This window comes from Pinus tabuliformis, chromosome 7, assembly GCF_031772625.1.
Source record: "Pinus tabuliformis cultivar Carrire ecotype Pingquan chromosome 7, CPIR1, whole genome shotgun sequence".
NCBI lineage: Eukaryota > Viridiplantae > Streptophyta > Pinopsida > Pinales > Pinaceae > Pinus > Pinus tabuliformis.
Window position 1 is genome coordinate 940096008 of NC_142293.1, and position 21124 is coordinate 940117131.

The following is a 21124-nucleotide window of genomic DNA, read 5'->3' on the forward strand; positions in this document are numbered from 1 at the left end:
TGGAGAAGAGACTCCTAACTGAGGAGATCCGGGTTGTCCTTCTCACATAAAAACTAGCTACTAAAAGGAGATCAATCTTCACACAACAAAACATGGCCATAACATGAATTCATATTGAAATTATCTACAAATATTTACATCAAAGAAATAAGATGAATATCCAAAATAAAAACTAGTGTATTCACAATTATGAACATTACTTTACAACAAGGTGTACTTATCTTGGTATGGGGATCCTTCCATTACTCAATGAGAACATGTGAACAACAATCACACCTTAAGAATCAAACAACACTCATAACTCATGATTTGGAGAAAATGATATTATTCATGTTGAATGAAAAATCATAAATTTGATGCTAATGAATAACTAACAATTGTTCTCCTTTTCTTTTAAAGGATGCTCCTCTTATTTATACATGAATTAGGGATATCTACTAAATACTGTAGATCCCTTAAATATCTACTAGATCCATACTTGTCTCAACTTATCCCTAAATACTAGATACAAATCCCATGACACATTAAGATCTCCATGATCTTTCTCCTTGGAATATGGTCCACCTCTTGAGTTGAAATTCGAATTTGATCTTGGGAGCCACATAAGGGTGCCTTGGAAGCTTCCAAATGATCCACACATGTCATTAAACTCAATCCACTTTTAGGTATAAGTAAATAAATGTTATTTCTCTAACTTTTAATCATAAATTCACTCTAAATACATGAATTAATAACTTTGGAAAATGTAAATGTGAACTCATGTAGTAATGATAATGTAGGGTTATGTAATGATAATGTGATGGAATGAGGTGACAAAATGAGGATAAAGGTGAAAAATAGTGAAAGTGAATGTTAATTTTGGCGGCCCAACAAAAAGAACTATGCTCACAGACCTTGTTTCATTTTTTAACGATCTGGACACAAGAAAAGGAATCCTTCTCCAAGAACCTTGTTTCATTTTTTAAGGAGCTTGACACAAGAAAAAGTAACTCTTCTTAGGGACCTTATTTCAATTTTTAACGAGCTTGACACAAGAAAAGGAACTTTTCTCCAAGACACCTTGATTCATTTTTTAACAAGCTTGACAGAAGACAAGGAACTCTGCTCCAAAATCATATCATGGCCTCTAAAATACCATGGCTTCCAAGAGGTTCTCATCATCTAGAAGAACAATGCTCTAGAAGGGATACATATCAAAGGATCCAATGGAAATATCAGGCTCCAATGCCCCCAGTAAATGATTCACCATATCACCTATTGGACCTAGGTAGAAAGAAGTTGAGCAGACAATGAGAGGCTCATATTCATAAGTAGGTATGTGAATGGGATAGGTTTCCACATAATTAACCTATAGTAGGGAATATACGACTTGCATATTCAAAACACTCAAGGAAGTAGGATGATTGGCAATTAAATTAGGACCAACAAATGAAATTCGATTGATAGTCACAATCCTTCCATCATGGAGGAAGAAAATCACTCAAAATAGTGTGGATACAACAACATTCATAGCATAAACATAGTCTTGCCCTAGGAGAAAATTGAATTCCAAAGGGTCTATGACAACCTTAACATCAATACATACAGTTTTTCCTCCCAAGGTAATAGGAAACTCAAGAAGGATCCCTAAGGGTTGACTAGTTCTTATGTTAAAATCTAATAGATTCGGAACGACGGACACAAGTTGTGGGGAACCCAAAGCTTGCCAAGCAGTGGAGGATAGAATACTAATAGAAGCTTCCTCATTTATAAAAATGTGATGGAGATTCTTATCATAAGCCTTTACCATGATCTTAAAAATAATGTAAGAAGGGAGATGAGATTGTGTCAATCGAATACAATCAAAGGCAATGGCATGTTTTCTTGGAGGGGGTTTCGTGGGAACAAGATAAATTCCCCCTTGTTTGGTAGAATCAAAAGAAACAAGAAGAACCTTATCAATATGATCCTCTCTCTGCGAGAAAAATACAATCTACTAAAGGTGGAATCAAGTCAACAATTTCTCGACCAATGGTTGGTCAAGAACAAACTCATGGGATCTACGTTTAGAGAGAGTGGGATTGACTATATTTGGATTTTGATCAATCACTTCATCAACCAGTGGAGGATTGGGAGAAAGCTTTCGATAACCAGATGGAAGACGAGGTTGAGAAGTTGTAAGGTTTTCCAACACGTTTGAGGCTTCATCCATATAAAGACAAAAGTGAATAAGATGATTTCCTTCACATAACCTACAAGGAAATTTGACTTTACCCTTTATCCCATGGACCTTACTATCACTAGTTGAAGGTTTGTCACTAGCATGATCTCCATAAGTTGAAGACAAAGGCTGATATGATCCTTTGGACCACACTTCTAACATCTTGGGAATACCAGGACAATCTCTTAAAAAGTGATCACCCTTACAAATATTATAATGGAATTTAACTTTTTGGAGTCGATTGAAATATTTTTTAACATCAGTTGCATCGGTAGCAATGGTTGCTTGGTTCCCCACTACTTATTTTGCTTCTTCTTCTTCTTCTTCTTCTGTTTCTTCTTCTTCTTATCCACTTGGTTACTAACTTGGAGGCTTTCACCAGATGAAGAGGAAGAAGACTAAACAGGTGAAGAAGGCAAAGGGTCAACTTTAGGATCAACTTGTTTAGGTGGAGGCTACTTGGTTGAGAATCATTTTTGATATTTGGAACCATACGGGTCTAAAACAACCAAACTAAAAAACTAATGGTAAATTTAAGAAGGGACAATGTTGTCATATAAGGAGCACCAATATTTCCAAAAGAAGGAAAAGGACTAGGATTCTTGTTAGAAGGCTTTCTTTGATTGGTAGTCTCAGGAATTATTGTCCTTAGCCTCAACCTAATATCCATGAAGAAGTTTTTCCACGAAGAGGATGGTATTACGCGGTCAATTAATTTATTTTATAAATTAAAGATACAAAAAAAAGAGAGGGGTAATTAGGCAAATGGGTTTACCAAGCAACCATGAACTAGAATATACACCTTGGCAAACCAAGGACTTAACGTACGTGCAGGAAATCTCCCCGAATGTTGTGTTCGATGTATCATGGTATACAAGGCGGCTAACTTGGTTACCTATGGCAAGGATAGCAACCTATGGGGGACTTCCAAAGTATACTCGATGGAATGTGGAAGTGCAGTTTGTAGTAGTGTTGGCTAATGCATAACCATTCGATGAGAGAATTCTCATATACTTTATGTGCATGGAGCGCCATCCAATATACCCAAAGGTGCGTGGATAACAATCTTATACACTCACGTACGTGGAATGAGATTTCACCCCAAGGATATAAAGCTAGAAAATAATGACAGCTCTTACGTTTAATGATGTCGTAACGCGTCTTTAGCCTAGACCTTTAAGTGTTTGCATTAATGTTACAATTGCTCCTTAGGTTGATTCAATAAGTTTTAGTGTATATCTTCAATTAAGTTTCAGTTTTGGGGCTCACAGCGAATGTCACCTGAATATCCTAAAATGAAAACTAGCATGAGGAAATGAAATATTTCTCAATGTATAAAAATCTACCTAAGGGAAGGGAAAAAGAGTATGCAGCAAACAATGTGCAAAGTACATGTGCAAACAATCCCTTCTGTGTACATAAGTGATCTCTCTAGTCCTAGAAGAGGATCTAGCAACAAAGTAGACAAACACATGCAGGCTTTCCTAGTTTATATCAGAAAATACAAAATAAGATAGATGACCTACCTCACTGTGATGTTAAACGCTCATTGATGTTTTCCTTGATCTTATCTCTTCCAAGTTCAATCCTCTTTATGCCATTGTGGATGGGTACCTGCAAGGAAGATCAAACAAAAGAGACAAGATCATACATAGCATAATTCATTCTAACATAAACTATATGACAAATTAAGGAATATCATACTAAATGAATAATGATTTATACACTTATGGAAAGTAAACACATGATGTATTTATTAATAGAAAATGAGGGAATCATACAACCATATGAGCCTTGATGTTGGAAGCCTCCTTTGGATGAGTTTCCAAGTCCAAGCCAAGACCTTCAAGCACTCCTTCTCCTTAGTAATATGGGCATCATTTAGGCATAGTTTCAACATAGGAATGCAACCAAGAAATGACCAACCAATTGTGGATAGAAGGGATTTCATTTATATGGAAGGAGAGGGAGTTAAGGATCCATAAAAGGAGGGAGAGGTTCCACATATTAAGGTGAAGATCCCTAAAGGTAGGATCAAGGACTCAAAATGGGAGAACTCGACCATATCCTTATTCACATGTAACCAACTTGTCATTCTCGAGGCTTCTAGTAAGAGAATCTTCTCCTCCAGTTTAGGAAAAACTGCCATAAGAGGTTCAGCACAGGTTTTTCTATCAAAAATCCACGCTGGAAGCGCTAGTTCAATATGCTACAGCATTACACTAGCACGGGTCACCAATGGTGCAAAAAGCGTTGATCCTGAAAACTAGGTTTTTAGACAAGTTTCTTCAAGACTCTCTCATGGTAACTTTTCTTTTCTTCTTTAGGGATGCTTTTGTATATGTTTCATGGTGAATACACTGACATATTTCTTCATTTTGACACTTCAGGATACAGGACGGGAAGTGTGAAAAAATAATGTGTAACAGATGCCCCCTAAAGCATGAAGGCAGAACAGGGAGTGGTGGGTCAAATGCTTTACATGTCAAGGCGAGGACCCAGAGAAACACCATTAGGAGACCTACAAATCAAGTATGATACAATATATATAACATATATGATGTAAATACATCTAATAATACATCTCTAAATAGGCATCTAATAATACATGAATCCATGGCATGGACATAACCATCCAAATAGAAGGAATCATGTGGTGGACCCACAATATGGATGCATCCACTTGAATAGAAGGAGTCATGTGTACAATCATGAATAGATAATAACTCCATGCAACCTAGATTTATCAAACGAAACCCATAGTCTTCATCTCTGTCTTGATCTAACTATAGTACGAATCTTACCATGTGAATAGACGTGTTGGAGTTGAACATGATAGAAAACCACCTGATTACTGGTCAATGATGTGAATCGTTAACAAGTGCGAGAGAAACCACCAATAATTACAATGGCTCTCAAGGTACACTAGCACAATCCATTACTGTGAACAATGAAGCTGAAGTAAAAAAATGGTAGAATCATTCAATTGAAGGCCGGTGATGTGAAACTATCATTGAATGTGAAGAACTTGCCATTGAGGCATGCAAGCTCCAAGGTACTGAAAAGGAGTTTGTAGATCATCCTCCTGGATAATGAGCAGGAGTTGACAGGAGGTGATCCATCGAAGGATGGCTATAATGTTTCCCACGTCATCGACATGAAACAAAGGATGTGGCAGAGTAGGTAAGAGTGATTCAGGATTGTTGCAGAAAGGTCAAACAGTGTACAAGCGGTTAAAATTGCAAATGGGACTTCTCTTGAACATATCGATGACACGACTCCGAAATTTGGCAACATTTGACTCAACATAGGATCAGAGGTCATGATGACAAGAGGATATAATCGTATGAGCAGAAAATGGATTCCCAAAACCCAGGAAGGAAAGTGATGAAGTGAGGATAACCCAGACCCAACATGAGCGACAGATAAGTGTCATGTTCAAGAGTGACATGTTGTCATTATTCAAAATACAGGACATGTTTACTTCCATTTTTCCCCAGTATTTCTAGTGAGTACCTCATTATTTTTTACCACAAGCTCGAAGGGGACAGAATATGCTTGTTATATAAGTTCATCCTTTGGATGAATCCATCCTAGTAAGTTTACCAAGCCCTAGGAAGGAGTAACTCGATCTTGTCATGGTGACAATTCCTACGTTGTTTAAGTTTTATAAGTCTGACAAGGGGGTAACTTGACATCTTTTTCATGTTTAGAGAGTTTAAAAAAGAGGAAAAAAGGAAAATCCAGAGGTTTCTTTTCGTAGATAGTCTCTTGAATCTGGAAATTTAGAAAACAATATTCAAGAGAACCTCTTAGCCATGTGTGACCAAGGTATTCCTTTTTCATAAAATAGTCTATCTCAGTCCAGAAAAGGGTTAAACTTATACTGAGTAGACATCAATTCATTTACTTTAACGAGTTTGAAACGACAAGTACTTGGCTATCTTATCATATTTCGAGAGTCAGAAAAGAGCTAAAAGATTACTCCAGGGGGGTTCCTTTTACGTTTATTTTTTACGAGTTTGAAAAAGTGATAAAATAAAACTTGCTAGTTCAGTCAAATCAATCAACGTCACCATTTATCCATGACTTGTCGCTGCACAAGTAAACACACGTTACCCATTTTGAGAAAAATATTAAAATATAAGTAAAAATGTTCCCTAAGTGGTAAAATTATCTTAAAAGGTTTATATAAACTTAGAAAGTAAAAACAAATTTACCATCTGTCACTTGGTAAATTGGAGAGCACTTTTGACCCCAAATTTCCCCAATCTTTAGGCGGGGAATGCGACCAATCTAGGACACTGGTCAACAATGTGTTTACTGCAGGTAAGAGATATGTCCTTCCTCTTCATTTTGATTATGTTTTTAAGTGATTTCATCCATGGAGTAGGTGATATGGAGGGCTCGAAAAATTTTCATGTCGAGGGCGATCAGAGCGGGTTTTACCCATCGGACCTGCGGTTCTCTCCCTAAGATCAATGGTGCCATCACATTAGAAGAACAGAAAAATTTGGAAACAAACATGCAGCGCTGTGGCATAAAAAAAAATTCAAAAACATCTAATATTAATGATTGGTTTTCAAATTTTCTTCCATAGAAGCTAATAAAAACTTTGTTGATGGATGTTTCACAGGTTTTTCACTGAAAAATGGTGATTGAATGGAAGGAAAGAGGTCATGAAGCAGAAGACCATGAAGCAGCCCAAGATCCAAATTGCATAGCGGCCCTTTGAGCATGTGGACTACTGAAATTCTTCTGTATCCCTGGGATTAGGACCCAGATGGAATTACTGCAACATTTAGTTGGATGGTGGGATGTAGACCGCCAACTATTTATCATAGGAGACTAAGAACTCGAGATAGATATTGCAGACATCTATTTCATTACAGGTTTGTCCAAAAGGGGACAATGAATTTAGTTGTCTGGTTCTCGTATTGGGGGAGAGACTACAGATATGTTGATAGCGAGACATTGCCCAGACTCTCAAAAAACAAAGAGTGGGAAAATAGATATAAAAACTATCACAAACTTCCCGCTAAGAACGATTTTTCATACTATGGCTCGAATAGTTGGAGATCAGGTCTTGCACAAAGCAACTAAGTCTCACTTCCAGTATGCAATAGATTGTCTTAGTCCCACAGTATTTAACTGGTGCGAAGGGTTGTTGATCAACATGAAATACCAACTCACAAAATGAAAGATAGGGAGATTGAAACAATTCAGTTATGGATCGATCTTGTTTATGTTATTCCTAGAATGTGTACCATTATTCAGGTATCATTGGATAGAGGTGGAGGCTCCAGGACCTAGGGATCCACAATTGTTGAGGTGGGGTGAGTTGATGCCTCGTCATGGAGGTGGTCAGCAGATCTCTTTTCCCCCAGCATTATTTGGATGGTTTCGATAGAATCTCATCATGGTAGATGATTGGGCTTATAATGGTACATATTTCTAAGGAGATTCCAACCTCCCACTTCCACCTGGTAGACAGTGGACTGATTTAGGTAAAAAAACTATGTTTTTTTTTTTTTAAGTTCTTTTCCAAGTTTTCTGATGTTTTTTGTTTTATGTGAACTGAGATTTGAGACTTATGATTTTTGCAGATGTTAGACCAGAGAGACCTCCAGGGATTTCTCCTATACTTAGGAGGGTGGTTCGGTAGATCGAGGATGCAACCTATTGTTGAGAAATGGCAATAAGAAATTCCAGTTTAATTTTTCCTTGAATTAGAGTGAGAATTAAAATCGAATTATATTCTCATAAAAACTTGTAAATATTTAATTAAGTTTAATTAACTTAATTAGCTTAGAAATTTTGAGTTGGAAGTCTTTCTGTAGTCATGTATTTTTTATCCTTAAATTTTAGGGGTCCAGTATGAGTTTAAATTGAGTTGGAAATTAGATCACTCAGTTTACTAAGTTGAGTTCAGTTAAATTAGTTCCAAACTATTTGTGGAACTAATAGAGAAATAACAGTCAGTTGATGCACTAGTGTTATAGACATTTTTGGGCACTACAACCCCAAGCATGAAATGTCCATAAACCAAGGGCTCCTAAGTCCCTAAAAGTGTTGTTCTAACCCCTAAAGGAACAAGGTCAACTGATTACAGCTTCTCCCAGAAGTTCTCCATGAAAAACTGCTCAAAACGGGTCAAAACAGGATCATTTCAGCTGCTCCATAGGCAAAGTGCATTGCATCTCACCTAAGTACACTCTGTGGGTGCGTTTCATTTCAAAAATCCCTTCTATGGGGTGCAATGGGCGAGAAGTGACAAATGGCAGTGTCAATCCGCGAGGTGGAGAGGCATGGAATCTTCCAGAAACTTCTCCTGTGACACTTGCCTCTCTGAATTCGACCAAGGATGAGTAAGAGATCATCAATCTCCAAGTGGAAGCAAGAACTATGAGAGGGAAGACACTAATCAAATCACAAGCTGACTCATCTCCCTTACAGATATCTATATATGGATCCCTCATCCCAGAGATCCAGAGGCTGGAATTTTGCATCTTGTAAGGAATTGTTGTTGGTTTCTTGAGACAACATCATAGTGTTGGGTGATCTAAGCTTTGTATGAGGTGAAGAAGGGCTTACTTGCTGAGAGGATGATGCTAGGTCAGAACAACTGGCTGTAACTCCCTTGGCTCTTTCTTGGTTATCAATAAAAGCTATTCAAGTTTTCCTCCATACTCTTGTGTCATTTATGTTTTATGCATTTGTATGGTCAATTTACATCTGATCCTAGATTGTTTATGATTATAGATCCATGTTCTTGTATAGTGTTATGCTACTGTGATCCTACAGGTACTCTGTGAAGTTGGATGTACAAGGGAGCAAGTAGCGAAAGACTATCAAGAGAGAGAGGAATCGAACTAGGAGATTAGCGCAAGACAGAGGTTGGTATTCTTTGTTCTTCTCTCATCTATATTTCATAAAGGAAAAACGAAAGTAGCTTTACTTTGTTTGTTTCTAAGGTAGCTACCACACCTTAGTGGGATAAGCAGTTTTGTGTAGACACTTTTCCCTGTAACAAAATGGCGACTCCGCTGGGGACGAATTAGGTTGTTTGTTTATCTTCCTTGATGTTTGTTTTATAAACTTACAGACGGAGCCTGAAGTCAAGCCAGGTAGCTTTCGAACTGCATTTTCTATGCAAATGCAAAGTAGATAAATGTCGCTTCAGTCAATCTCCAGGATTTGTTTATGACTTAAACAATTGACTCACAAACTCTCTAGTTGCCCTCATGGTAGCTCTTAGAACCTCCTTAGATCTACCCCTGATTGTTGCATTACTGGTTACCATTTGCTCAGCCAAAACCCATGAACTGAACTGCAAACTGTGACCTGGAACCCAAGCAAAGTCTTGTCTCTGGCCCAGCGCAGGTTCTGTTCTGTGAATCTGAAATTCAGCACACTTCCCGAGTGTAGTAGGTGCGCTGCATTTCAAGTCCACTGTGTTACAGGTGCGCTTATTAGACTAGGCATTGTTCAGTTTTGGTTTCTGTGATTCATTCTTTTCAGTTCTATTCATGAATTTTGCTGCCTGTAATCAGTATATCTCTGTTTGAAACCCCTTTTCCTTGCTGTTATTCCGCCTCCATTATGCAAAAGAACTATAAATGTTTTTGTGTATTTGTTGAGTCATTCTCAGTTCTCCTTTGCAAAAAGTAACGTAATTGTACTGTCATTCCTTGATTTGAAAGTGTCGCAAGTGTCGTTTTCAGTGATAGGAGAGAGTTTGGTTGCTCTTGATAGTCGATTACCCTGTTGCTATTGTATTTGGTCTGAATTTGTAATTTTTCTAGTGTCAAAAGCAAGTACTCATTTCCAAATCGTAAAGTGTTGTAATTGTCTCCATTTTTTATTTTGAAAAGAAACTTGTTAGTAATTGTTGCTTGAAAAGTAATTCAGATTTGCGCATTAGCTTTCTTTTTACCATTCACATACTAAGAAAGCCGAAAACAAATACATGCATGTGCATTTGCATTTAGACTGTTTGATTGGTTTGATTTAGGACAGTGCATTTAGTGTGTGCTCTTTGCTCTTTGTGAAAGAATACTGTCTCTCTTTCCTTAGTAGCTAGGATTTTCATTGCACAAAGAAGATAAAAGATTGTTTATCATCTTAGATTGCATTTTAGGAATTGTACATCCACATCTCGCGGTGAACCTGAAAGGCAAATTTATTAAGAAAGATCAACTATAAAATAAATTTAATGAATCTAACAACGCTTTGGAACCTAACGCACAACATCTAGAAGTCTAGGCTAGAGACGTATTCCGGCGTCGTAAAGCCTGGTAACTGTTGTTCTCACTGATGGTTAGGTGATTCCTCCACTTTGAGACGATAAGTGCCAGTATGGACTTGTGCTCCCACGTACCGTCAAGTATATTTTGGGAGACCACAATAGGCTTAATCCTTTATCCATAGGAAGCCGTGTCTGCCGCCCTATCGATCGCAATGCACTGAACACAGCATTCGGGAAGATTGACTGCCGTACCGTAAAAAGTATTCTACAGTTTTGTGATTGGTTTGGTAATCCCTCTACCTAGATTTCCAGAGCAGTCCCTTTTGTTCCTTTTCAGACTCCTTAACGGAAAAGGTCCATCTGAGCACTTGTCACTTCAGGCTCATTAAAAATCGAAGGCGACTAGAGTCATCTTTTGTTTTTTCTTGACTCTTTAAAATTGAAAAAACAAGTTGTGTCAAAGCGTCTAAAATTTATTTTAAACAGAATAATCATCATCCTTTCCTACGTTGATCTTAGGTTGAGAAAATGGAATCCACCAACCAAGGAATTCCCCTTGGAGGAAATCCTAGTCCCTTCTCCTCTTGGGGAGATGTTGGTGCACCCCATATGGCCACATTGTCGCTTCCAGGATTGACAATCGGCTTGCCCGTATGGCTCTTCTCAACCTCTGTCGTTCAGAACACCGCAATTCCTGAACAATCGAGTCAGCAACTAGACGAATCCAGAGTTACCCACCAACCTTCTACTTCCTCCAATTCTTCCTCTCCTCCTTCCTCTTTGCTTGATGGGGTTGGTAAATCCAAAAATCAAGTACCTGAGAAGAAGAAGGAGCCAAAGGCGAAAGGGGGAAACCAAGCTTCATCTAGCGAAAATCCACACACTGCACCAACCAGGCCTAAATCGCCATGTGTCATTTGCAAAGGAGACCACTATCATAGAGATTGTCCCTGCATCCCTCGGATCTTAAGGGACTGGTCTCCTCGTTTGCATAACCCGGTGTCATCAACCTCTGATGATCATGTTGAAAACACACCGCCGACTAGTGAAAGTGAAGCCCCAGGACAAAAAGGAAAATATAGATTTCCTTGTAAACTGTGCGAAGGCGATCATGCCGTCCACCGTTGTCCCTTCTTAGACGAGGCTAAAAGAGTTTTGTACGATCGTCTGGTTTCATCGTTACGACTTCCTCCTGGATATAAAAAACTCTTGCCAAGTCCGTCACTAGTTGAAAATCAGGCTGACCCTCCCAGGTGGTCAGCCGAAGCATCTATCATTGAAGACAAACCATCTGAACCCATACCAGACGAAAGTCAAAAGGTCGAGGCGACAGTTGACCCGGTCTTGCCTTCAGAGGTTCCATCTTCAGATGATATAGTCACAGAAGAGAATAAGGGTGACACCGTCCAAATTCTTTTCATAAGCACAGACTCCGATGAACATGGGGGAAATTTACCCATTCCTTTACCGCAGGAAGGAAGTTCGTCAGAGTCGTACCCTGCCGTCTATTCGGTGCCACCTCCAAGCAAACTAGTTGTTTCTTTCGACTGGAATCAACTAGGCAGACCCCGTTTACCGGCTAGTGTACCATTCCGAATTATTACTCAAATATATAGAATGGTTATGGCTGGTACCATCATACATGAAGGGGCTTCTGTGAGTATCCTTTCCTCGACTGCTTGGAAAGCGCTTGGTTCGCCATCGCTTTTGCCTGAGATGAGAAATCTAACAGGCTTTGACAAAGGAACCAGTCGACCGTTAGGGATCCTTCCCAATGTGCCCATAACATTGAGAGGGAATCAACCGTTTTTAAGGTTCTTTAGCTTGTTGGAATCAACCGTTCACATGAACATAATGGTAGTTCAAGGACCCCTGGATTATAATCTACTCCTTGGACGAGACTATATTTGTTGCATGGGAGCCATTGTCTCATCACTCTTTAGAGTAATGTGTTTTCCGCACGAAGGAAGAGTGGTCAAGCTCGTAGACCAGCTTTCATTTCCCGGATCACACAGAGAAAATAGTCATATGCCATCCCTAAATGGTCTTTTCACACAAGGAATGTCTCATCAATCTCCAGTCCGTCCACCTGATGAGCGCGAGTGATTTGGGGGACATGACTAAAACCCAGGGGGCATGCACCCTGGTCTGCTTCGGCAGGAAAACTTCGGGTATAGGGTAGGTTTCCGCGAGAGATATATGATTGGACTGTACTCCTGTCCGTGATTGGAAGGGGGGTTAGACTGGAATAAGATTCTCTCGTCAAAGTTATGTGAGTGGATTTTCTCACCTTTGTCTATTTCGGTAGACATCACCGAAGAAGTGTTTTGTTTGCGCTGTGAATAGAACAATCTTTGGTAACCTGAAAGAGGTAGACCTTTCCTGATAAAACAAATGTTTTGTTGGAGATTTGAAAGGTGACCTTGAAACTCTGTTTTATACCTGGGGGCATGCAAACCTTTTGGCGTGCAAGCGAAGAGAGACTATTTATTTTTTAAATTTGTAGGTCCTCTAACCCTTTAAACTCGTAGGATTGCTCGTTTCCTAACTTGCATAAAGAAAGGATGTGGGTAAAAACTATAAAAATTGTCGTTTTTAAATGGGACATTCTTATTATACGACTGGGTTAATCGAGCAGTTTTAGCACATAGTTCAAGCTCATTAAAAAATAAACATAATTCATGAGCAAATGTTTCTCCCCACGTTTAAGCTCATTAAAAAATGAACTATTTCCCGGTAAATAACCATCGTGAATGTAGTACTTCAGCCTTTAAAGCCTTGGTCGTGTTCTCATCATCACCTCCACTCTGTATTGGTCGATCATTCACCTCCATTTGATTATTTACCCCTTTTGAGGAACAGCTGCGAAGAGTGATCCCACTAGCCATCCTTGTAACACTGCCGTGATTGGAAAATTCCAAACCTTACCTGGAATCAGCTGCTACCCAATTTTATCACTCGTTCCTCAAAAGACGAGTCTCCTTTAAGCTCTTTTCAACTGACTCGTAAAATATGAAAATATTGCCGAGCCATTGGCCTCTCCAGCTCGTTAAAGGGACCGGAAGTGCTATCCCTCCTTTAGATTTTAATCTTTTTGGACCTGAGGGATTATTACACAAAAAGATCGAGCGCTTGTTTTGTTCGGCTCGTTAAAAGGATCGAAAATTCATCCCTTCTGTATTGTTTTATACTTTTTCGGACTTAAGGGATTAGATGACGAAAAAGGAATTTTGGAGTTTCCTTTACGTTCCTTTCAGACTCTCTAAAATTGAAAATGACCGAGTTATCTTTGTCGTTAAACTCAATAAAACCTAACAGCGACAAACTTGTCCGTAGCAGACAAGAACGAGTTTCACTATCGCTAGGCTCGTTAAAACATAGCGATGGGTTTGCCCGAAGGGCAAATTATAGAAAAAGCATATGTTATCCTCCTCAAGCTTGACAAAAATAAAGAGGTACTGGTCAGCAATGACTGGGGAAAAATTGGGAAGAAAACTTGAAGAAACTTTGTTGGTAGCAAGTCGCTCTTGAACATGACACTTTCACTCCACATCCAAGTCGGGTTGGGTTGTTTCATTCACCGGTCACATCACCATGGTCCCATCACACCATCCACATTTGGGGTTAAAGTTACCAATCCATCACGTCAGTGTCGCCGATATGTTCAAGAGAAGTCATTCAAAGAATTCACCTGTGTCTCACCCGCTGCAATACATTTACACTCCATTCTTTCATGACTGCCACCCTGAACCTTATATCACCAGATCGTTTTCACCTCCATTAAAATCATTTGCTCCGTTCCGTGTCATTGATGTGGGATTAATTAAGGCCCTCCTATGACGGATAGCTTCTTGTTGACATCAGCTCATTATCCAAGAAGTCGATCTAGGAACACCCTGTTCAGTACTTTGAAGCTTGCATGCCTTAATGGCAAGTTTCTCACTTCCGGTGACAGGTTTACATCAATGGCCTTCAACCGAAAGATTTTGCATGGTGTTCGATGCCAAGTCCTTTATTCACGCCATGTGAATTGTACTACAGTACCTTGAGGGTCATTATCATTATCGGTGATTCCTCTCGCGCCTGTTAACAGCTTACATCATTGGCTGGTAATTAGGCGATGTCTTTCCATGTTCGACTCCAGAACATCTCTCACATGGATAGACTTGTACTTCAAGTGAAGATAGAATGAGATTGAAGACCCTGGATCTAGTTTCATCCATCCGGGCTGCGATATATATTTAGGGAAATAAAGACATCAAATGTACATTATTGCTGCACAGATAATCATCCAATCAAAGGGATGATGACTCTACCAGAATCATCAGTCTACACTCAGACGATTGTCTGTCCTATGTACATGAAAACGAATTTATAAAGCTGAGCATGGGAATGCCCGCCTTAGCTAGATCATGAAAATATTATGAAGATAACGTATTGTATTGTATCTTATTACAGGTCTCCTCCCAGCTTGAAAGAACTTCGGATCCTCATAATAAAGCATTTCACCCGACATCAAAAGATTAACGACCTCATGCTTTAGGGGGCAACTGTTATAGACATTTTTGGGCAATACAACCCCAAGCATGAAATGTCCATAAACCAAGGGCTCCTAAGTCCCTAAAAGTGTTGTTCTAACCCCTAAAGGAACAAGGTCAAATGATTACAGCTTCTCCCAGAAGTTCTCCATGAAAAACTGCTCAAAACTGGTCAAAACAGGATCATTTCAGCTGCTCCATAGGCAAAGTGCATTGCATCTCACCTAAGTACACTTTGTGGGTGTGTTGCATTTCAAAAAGCCCTTCTATGGGGTGCGATGGGCGAGAAGTGACAAATGGCAGTGTCAATCCGCGAGGTGGAGAGGCATGGAATCTTCCAGAAACTTCTCCTGTGACACTTGCCTCTCTGAATTCGACCAAGGATGAGTAAGAGATCATCAATCTCCAAGTGGAAGCAGGAACTATCAGAGGGTAGGCACTAATCAAATCACAAGCTGACTCATCTCCCTTACAGATATCTATATATGGATCCCTCATCCCAGAGATCCAGAGGCTGGAATTTTGCATCTTGTAAGGAATTGCTATTGGTTTCTTGAGACAACATCATAGTGTTGGGTGATCTAAGCTTTGTATGAGGTGAAGAAGGGCTTACTTGTTGAGAGGATGATGCTGGGTCAGAACAACTGGTTGTAACTCCCTTGGCTCTTTCTTGGTTATCAATAAAAGTTATTCAAGTTTTCCTCCATACTCTTGTGTCATTTATGTTTTATGCATTTGTATGGTCAATTTACATCTGATCCTAGATTGTTTATGATTATAGATCCATGTTCTTGTATAGTGTTATGTTACTGTGATCCTACAGGTACTCTGTGAAGCTGGGTGTACAAGGGAGCAATTAGCGAAAGACTATCAAGAGAGAGAGGAATCGAACTAGGAGATTAGCGCAAGACAGAGGTTCGTCTTCTTTGTTCTTCTCTCATCTATATTTCATAAAGGAAAAACGAAAGTAGCTTTACTTTGTTTGTTTCTAAGGTAGCTACCACACCTTAGTGGGATAAGCATTTCTGTGTAGACACTTTTCCCTGTAACAACTAGTGCATCCATAAGTGTCACTCTAGTTAACTAAAGATTCCCTCATCAGAAAATCATGCATGTCGATTCTGAGAAAGACCCAGTTGAGACTAGAGCGTAGGGACAGTGTACTATCATTTGTGTGATTTACTGAGTTGTAAATATCATGCATGAAATTAGAGAAGAACCTATGTTTGGATTGCACAATTTTGGAAGCATGAATTCCCTTTAAATATGGGTTATTCATCCTAGGAATTACGCTAGAGATTAGGGGCTTGGAGAGCTGTAGAATTGGCAAAGTGCTGACCAAGAGCTAGCTTGTGAGCTGAGAGAGTTGAGAATACTTGTGAAGAATTGTTCTAGTGAGAACTAGAACAAGCTTTGTATCTTCACTCATATTTCTAATATATGCAATACAGATAGCGAGGTTTTGAGCAATGGATTTCCCCATATACATCTTGTTTTATGTGCCATTGATTTATCTTCTTCTTGTTCTTATTGTTTTCATTGATCTATTGGCTTCCGCTTGTTGAAAGTGTAAGTAGATTCTTGTCCTGTGATTTAATACATTGCATGAGCTTGTGAATCTACAGGATTTTCTACATGGTATCAGAGGTGAGAACAATATACTAGAGGAGATTTCAAAGTTTTGAGTTTTGGGTTACACGTGAAATTTGAATTTGCAATACATAGTTCAGGATCGGTAGATGGCATTCTATGGTTTACGACTCATGTATGCCTTGGAAATCAGCTCAAATTTTATAGCCTGAAGGGATAGAATGGAGGTTGTGCTAGAGGATAATGGCTTGAAGGAATTCGTTGATCAAGAAATTCCTAAGCCAATAGCATCAGATGCAAAAAATTTGGTTGAATGGAAGAAGTGTGTGGCGAAGGTGAGGTGGATAATCCTTGAGGGAGTTCGAGACCACATTGTCTTGAGTCTCCATGGAAAGGAAACTTTGCATGCTATGTGGAAAACATTAACGAACTTGTATCAAAACAACAATGACTAAAGGAAATTGGCACGGAAGGACAAACTTCAAAAAATAAAAATGGAGAAAGGCGAGATGATTCAAAAATACTTGACCAAGTTCACTCAGTTTCTTGATGAAGTTGGAAGTGTTGGAATCAGGGTTGGCGAGGATGATATGGTGACCATTTCTCTTCTAGGACTCCCAATTAGTTGGCATAGTTATCAAGACTCTGTCAATGGTCGGGAGAAGATGTTGGATTGGGAACGAATGTGGTCGGATTTGATGCAGGAGGAGATTAGGAGGAAGACCAAGGATGGCTCCTCATCAAAGACTGATGATGAAGAGAATTGTGCCTTAGCAATTAAGGTGAAGAAGGGGAAAGGGAAAGCTTCCTGTTAGCTCTGCTACTTGTTTGAGCATTTTAAAGGGTCAAGGACAGCTTGGCCGTGGTGTTTTCTGAAAAGGAAGGGCTAGCAGCAGTTTATTTGATTCCTTCCCCTTCATTTGCATTATTCCCTTATAGCTCCCGCCACCTTTGTTTCCTCCTTTCCCATAAATTCACCTTATTTCCTTTTAAAACCCTTTTATCCTTCTTTTTGTCTAAAACCTATAAAAACCCTGTTTACCCCTTTTCCCTTTAGTCCCCGGGCATTTTTGTGTTTAACGTTATTAAGCCCGATCACCCTTTATAAAAAATATTAGCCTATGTTTTTGGTTTTACCAGACACTAAAGTTTTAACTTATAACACTATGCATATCATAAAATTCATATCCCTAAGCTTTAATAAAGCCTGGGCCCACCCTTTACCTGTCACATCACCCCCAAACGTATGTATTAACCTGTTGACCGTCCGATCCTCCGTTTGATGATCCAATGATCGACGCTTCCCCCACTCCGCGAACATGCCCAACCGATAGCCCGTGGGGAAGTGGTTTCCCGCCTGCCACGCATCATCATACTACTGCATCACACCGCCCTGTACGTAAACCACTACAGCCCGAAAGCGGTGCGGGGAATACTACCCGCCCGCGAAACCGCTTGTCCCCCGCTCATTAACCATCGATCATCTCCGCCTCCCGTCAGTTGTTGGATCATTCCCGCCATGATCCAATGGCCATCGTTCACCCATCCTCGTTTACGCCCGATAGCGCCCTCTGATCCAATCTGCACCATTCGTTTTCGTGATCCGACGGCTGCTATTGATCCCTGCGCCTCTGTGTCGTCCATCGCCGCCCGATAGCTCCTTAGATCCAATCTCCGCCATCCATTTTGTCATATCCATGGCTAATATTCAATCGCGCTCCTGTTTTCTCCCAACACTGCCCGCCAAGTGATCTTGGCCGTCCATCTGAGCTATCCATCGGACAATATTCATTTGCAGGTCATCGTCCAGTTTCATGCAATTTTCAGTGTTTTCGGCCTGTCTTGTGCACGCAGAGAAGGAGGGAAGCCACGATCCAGCGACCTACGCATTAAAGCCCTCAGCTACTGCATTCAACACAGTGTACCTTCGAAGGACAAGAAGGACCACCTTGAGCAGATAAATGACTGCAGCAGTTATTGAAAGTCATGCAGATAATACTTCACCTGTTCAGGAAGGACATCAAAGTACAGAAAGAGCCATTTTGTTCATTAAAAACAATCAAACTGTTATCAAAGACCCATATCTGATTGTAAATGCAGTTGGTGGTCAGTTATGACCCCTCCACACATGAGTTATGCAGAGAAATTTTGTATTCAACCTTTATATATATTCAGAAAAAAGATGTAATCAGGTTGATGAGTGTTATTCTGTTATAAGTTTCAACTTTTGGAGACTGTAACTATTGTGTAACCTGCAGCTTCTAGTCTTCATTTCTAGCTAATGCAAGCTTCCTTTGTTGTTGATTTCTCACTGTCCACTTCTTCTTCTTGTTCCAGGTTGTGCCTGTTTTGCATTTATTCATGTGCTGTTAATATTTAGCATTAGAGGGGCTATCATCCCACCTCTGTGTTAGGATTTAGCATGTATCATTGAAGTTGTATGTAGGTTTCTGTTGTTTTAATTCCAGAGAGTTTTCATCATGTCTGTGTATTAGAAAACAGATTTACAGACCTATTAACTGGTTGCAGCTGGCCATCACAGGGTCCTGTGCATCTACTGGTGTGATCAGTGTTCTCCATCATCACATTTTCTTTAAAATTGTGAGTAATTTGTGGTCTAAAGCCTTGTAGTATGGGGGTGTTCACCCATGTCTGGGGTTAAGCACAGTAGAAGTGGTTATCTGGCTTGAATATGCAGCATTTCTTTCATTCATCCACCATTTATCCAACATTTTTGTTGAGTTTGTAATGTTCCCGAGACCTAGGAGAGTTTCTTGGGGTGATAACACTTCCCATTCCAAATCATATTCTTATCATGGAGGTAAGAATAAAGACATGACGAAAGTTAAGTGGTTTCATTGTCATGAGTTGGGCCATTTTACTACAAATTGTCCACTCAAGAAGTCCTTAGGAGGAGCGACGGGTGAGGCTTTGGCCTCTCAATTTGAATTAGGCTTTTCCCTCATTACATGCATGGTGTCATCAATGATGGGAAGTGTATGGTACTTAGACAGTGGAGCTTCATTCCACATGACTGGTGACAAAGAGTTATTCAGTGACCTAGAGGAGAAAGATCTCCAGATGCATATTGAGATGGGTGAAGACAGGAAATATAGTGTTACTGGATTGGGCACAATTACTTTTGAAAGGGAGCATGGGGCTCCACCCACATTGAAGAATTTTGTATATGTGCACAGGCTGAAGAAGAAATTGGTATCCATTTCCATGCTTGAGGATAGAGGCTATGATGTGATATTCTAGAAAGGAAAGGCGTTCCTTCCACACATAGCCACAGGTCAAGTAAAGAAGATAGGGATTCGGTTGAAGAATATCTATAAGTTGGAGGTAGAGGAGTGTGTTGCTTTGAGCACAAAAGTAGAAAGGATGCAGATTCGAGACCTTGGTGAGTTGTGGCACAGGTGATTGGGCCACTTGCATCATGGGGCTTTGAAGATATTGCACTAGATATCTGCCGGTCTTCCCAAAGGTATTCTTGAGAAAGTTGATACATGCAAGGGGTGTACTTTGGGAAAATACACCAAGTCTTCCTTTCACGGCAGAGACAGTCGAGTAGAGGTTATTCTAGAGTGAGTCCATTCATATGTGTGTGGACCATTCTCAACAGCATCCATGGCCAAACACAGGTATTATGTTATATTTGTTGATGGTTGTTCTCGTAAATGTTGGATATTTTTCATGCAGAAAAAGGATCAAAAGTTCACAAAGTTTTGTGAGTTTAAAGAATTGGTGGAGAAATATTCGGGAAAGAAGGTTAAAGCTATACGGAGTGATAATGGTGGTGAGTATGTCTCAAATGATTTTAATAACTTTTGTGCAGTGGAAAGGATTAAATAGGAGTTGGCGGCACCCCATAACCCTCAACAGAATGGGGTGGTCGAGAGGAAGAACAAAAGCATAGTAGGGGTAGCAAAGGCGATGTTGTATGATCAGGGCCTACCATTACACTTGTCAGCTAAGGCAAGCAAGACAACGGTTTATGTTCAGAACCATATCCCACATCGGATAGTTGAGAAGAAGACATTTTAGGAGGCTTATTCAGGTAAGAGGCCAGATGTTGGTCACTTCTGGATTTTTGGGTCAACGGTATATTTCCATGTGACCAAATATGCACGGAAGAAGTTTGAGCTGATAGCAAAGTTAGGGATATCTGTGGGGTACACTGATACACCTCACAATTATCAGGTGTACTTGACGATGAGCAAGATGATAGTGGTTCGCAGGGATGTCAAATTCGATGAGGAGAAAGCCATGCGAGTTTCCCTTGAGAGGGAGCTTGAGATACATGCAGATGAGGATATTTTAGCTCCTAAGGTTGAGGAGCCTTAGATTGATGTGGATCAACCACATGCACAGGATCTGGGAGTGGACACATTCACTCAACAGAGTCTTCCATAGAGGAAAGAAAGTGCACCAGAGAGGCTCACAGATTGTTGGATGATGCACAGAAGAATGTGGGAGCACCCACTTCTCAGCACAAGTAGAGGAGGTCACCTGAGAGGTACACTAGATACATGGCTCTTATGGGTG